This window comes from Hevea brasiliensis, chromosome 3, assembly GCF_030052815.1.
Source record: "Hevea brasiliensis isolate MT/VB/25A 57/8 chromosome 3, ASM3005281v1, whole genome shotgun sequence".
Classification (NCBI taxonomy): Eukaryota; Viridiplantae; Streptophyta; class Magnoliopsida; order Malpighiales; family Euphorbiaceae; genus Hevea; species Hevea brasiliensis.
Window position 1 is genome coordinate 105011071 of NC_079495.1, and position 3975 is coordinate 105015045.

Sequence of the window (3975 nt, forward strand, 5' to 3'; positions counted from 1 at the left end):
AGTGAAGAAATCAATTTATTCTTTGATCCAAAAATAGAAAAGACAGCAAGAGCTTTAAGAGCAGAATCTAAGAGGAGAAAAGCTGAATTTAAAGCTCAACAACAACAAGAAAGAGCACAAGAGCAAGAGCTGCTATAAGAAGAAATGGCCAACAACAATAACAATCGTTCTGTGAAGGATCACGCCTATCCTCACATTGGGGATTTCATGCCAAGTATCACAAGACCAAGAGTAGAAGCTAATAATTTTCAATTGAAACCTGCATTGTGTCAGATGGTACAATAATCACAATTTGGGGGAAGTCCAAGTGAAAGTCCACATGTGCATCTAGCACACTTTCTTAAGATCAGTGATATGTTGAAGATAAATGGAGTTTCTGATGATGCAATTTAACTCAGATTATTTCCTTTTTCTTTGAAGGACCGAGTTAGAGAGTGGTTACATTCTTTGCCACCGGTTTCTATCATAACATGGGATGAACTTTCTTAAGCATTTTTAGCTCAATATTTTCCACCAAGCAAGACAGCTAAGCTAAGAAATGAGCTGACTTCTTTCAAACCTAGAGATGATGAGAGCTTGTATGAAGCATGGGAGAGGTACAAGAATTTGCAAAGGAGATGTCCACATCATGGGATTCCTAAGTGGATGCTTATTCAACACTTTTACAATGAAGTTTCACCAGCTATTAGAAGTACAATTGATGCATCTTCTGGAGGTGATCTTATGGAGAAATCTAAAGATGAAGCTTTTTTTGCTCTAGATAAAATTGCATATAACAACTACCAATGGAGTTATAAGAGGAATGAGATTAAGAAACCAACTGGTATGTTCGAGCTTGATGCTGTGAATATGATTAATGCTAAGTTTGATGCTTTGACAAGGAAGATGGACAAGCTAAGCATGAAAGTAAATTCTTCAGTTGGAGGTTCAAGTAATTTAGTAGTTGTTGGAGCTGCAAATGTCAATTGTGCAACTGATTTTTCTGCATTTAGTCAAGATTTTTCAAGTGAGCAAGTGGATTATGTGGGGAACTACAATCAAAGACCAGGTGGTAACCCATTTTTTGCAACTTATGATCCAACATGGAGAAACCACCCCAATTTCTCTTAGGGAGTGATGCATACATTTTGCATAATCATTTAGGCTTAATTTCATAGCCATTTTATTTGATTATTAGTTACTTTTAGCTAATTTCATTAGTTATTTAGTTAGTTTTTCATAATTGTCAATTTTGGATTAATTTGTAATTTTTACTTTGTTTTGTAGGAAAAATGGTGTTTTTGAAGGACTGAAAAGAAATTTTGCCATTGAGGAGTGACTTCTACAGCCAAAGATGTCAAAAACAAGTTTTCAAGTGGAAATATGCATTGACAAAATTGCGTATAACTTACCGCATAAGCTATGCAGATCCGCATGAGGAGAAGAAACACTGTTCCAACACCTGCCGAATTGTGCATAAGGAGAGTGCATAGCTTATGCAGATTCACGCCTCCCTTAAGCAATCTCACGGAAATGTGCATAACCTATGCGCCAAGTCATGCAGTTTTGCATAAGTGAACCAAAATATTTAAAAGCGCATAAGGGACTGCATAATTTATGCAGTCCACTTATGCAGTCCCACAAAGGTTTCATTAATGAGCTGGCAGAAGATTCCCTCAGAAAATTTCTCCTAAAACACACCATTTTAGGGCTCCATGTCAGAAAATGCTATAAATAGTCTCATTTCCCATTTTAGAGAGGGAGAAGACTAAAAAAGGAGCAGAAAAAGGAAAGGAAGAGGAGAAAGAGGAGCAGCTGAAGAGACACAATCATTTTCCACACCATTTCCAACCAGATTTGGAGATTTCTTTCTTTTCCTACATTTTTCCTACATTTCTAGTGTTTAGTTTCTTATTTCCTAGCTTAGATTAAAGCTTTATTTCCATACAAACTAAGAATATCTTGTAAACATTATGGGTAGTGAGTAGTTTTACTTTGATTCTGGAGTAAGGGATGTAATATTTAGTTATTTTTGTGGATTTGAACTGGGTTAGTCCCAATTTAATGAATTTATGAGGTTTAATCCATTTCTTGTGTGCTTATTCACATGCTTAATGAAGGGCCCCATTAAGTTATGTTCTTAATCCTTGGTTGAAGCACCGAAAGGAGAAAACCAAGTGATAGTTAATCAAGAAATTGGACTTAATTAACTTAGATCTAGAAATAGACTAAGGGTTAAGAGGGTTTTAATAGATTGATTAAAGAAACTAATGGGTCTTGGTTAATTTTAACTCCACGAAAGTAGGATTAAGTTAATTAAGGCACGCTTTGTCTCACTCGAAAGAGTTTTCAAAGGATTTTAGAATTAATCTCTTTTAAACCCATAAATTTCATGGATTGGGCTAGCTAGGAAAAATCCCAAAATGACTTAAATATGAACCCTTAACTCCAGAATCGTCTTTCATCAATTATTGCTTGGAATTTTACTTTTGAGTGTTTAGTTTAATCTCATTTTATTAATTTTCATTATTATCAATTTCTTTATATTGCGAATTATTAAATTAGTCATTGTTTAAATTTAGTTTTGCATTTTCATACCTTATGCTTCAAATTCCTAAATTTCTTTTATTAATTTGATTAAAATACAATTTTAACATATTTTATTTTATATCAAAAATTCAATCATTAACACAACTCCTCGTGGGAACGATATCTTTTTTTATACTACTTGAACGACCCGTGCACTTGCGGTTTGGACACATCAAGTTTTTGGCGCCGTTGCCGGGGAGTTGTTTGTTTAAGATTGAATTCTTGATTATTTTAGTTGTTTATAGTTTTATCTTTGTTATCTTTTCATTTTGTGTTTGTTTGTTATTTTTCAGGTACCCTTAATCTTTTATGAGAAGAGCTAGAAGCACAAGTGACACATCCTTATTGTTTAATCCTGAAATTGAGAAATTTTGTAAAGCCAACAAGAAAGAAACCAGAAAAAGAAAAGAAGCTTTGAGAGCAGCTGAAATTGAACAAGAAATGGCTGAAGAAAGAGTTGGAATCGGTGGTGATAATGCTGAAAATGATCGAAACAATGAAAATGCAGCTCATGGTGAACAAGTTGTAAATGCTAATGTGCCTAAGGGAAGTATGATGGATCACGCATTTCCTCATTTTGATGATTTAAGAGAGAGTATAGCAAGACCAAGAATTGATGCAAATAGTTATAAGATGGATTTTGGAGTACTACAAATGATTCAGAATTCTCAATTCGGAGGTCATCCTTCAGAAAATCCTCATACTCATCTTAAGAAGTTTGTTATGATCTGTGACATGCAAAAGCAACCAGAGTATCGATGATGCAAAAGGCTAAAATTGTTTCCATTCTCTTTGAAAGATAGAGCATTGGATTGACTTGATTCTTTACCTCACAACTCAATTACAAATTGGGAGCAGCTCACTGATGCATTTCTTGCCCAATACTTTCCACCTGGAAAAACTCAAGAGTTGAGGAATCAAATGATTGCTTTTAGACCAAGAGAAGATGAGACTCTTTATGAGTCATGGATGAGATGGAAGGAGTTGGAGCGACAATGTCCACATCATGCCATTCCTAAATGGATGATAAACCAGAATTTTTACACAAATGTCACTCCTGCTATCAGAGGAATCATTGACGCTCAAACTGGAGGGGAATTCATCATTAAGCATGAAGATGAAGCTTATGAGTTGTTAGAGAAAATAGCAAAGAATACTCATCTTTGTGAAGGAACGGAAGCGTGAAAAACACAAGATTATACCATTGAATTAAAAAATTTTCACCTAGGGTCACAAGCACCATGCAAGATTTATTTTTATCTATTTGATTTCAATGATAAACAACATATTAAAACTCTTTTAATATGTTTTTGGACCTGTATTTGCCATTTAAGATTTTAAAATTAATCAGATTAATTTTAGAACCCTAGATTAAATCAAGAACGATTACACTAACCTCTTGATGTG

At 34.3% G+C, this 3975-nt stretch overlaps 2 non-coding genes across 2 annotated transcripts; both read right to left on the reverse strand.

Moving 5' to 3' along the window:
* Positions 1-528: 528 nt before the first annotated feature.
* Positions 529-635, reverse strand: LOC131179023 (small nucleolar RNA R71). Its single transcript, XR_009148030.1, has one exon. It is a non-coding gene; the product is annotated as a small nucleolar RNA R71 (small nucleolar RNA).
* Positions 636-3473: 2838 nt separating this feature from the next.
* Positions 3474-3581, reverse strand: LOC131178976 (small nucleolar RNA R71). The gene has a single exon (XR_009147983.1). It is a non-coding gene; the product is annotated as a small nucleolar RNA R71 (small nucleolar RNA).
* Positions 3582-3975: the final 394 nt, after the last annotated feature.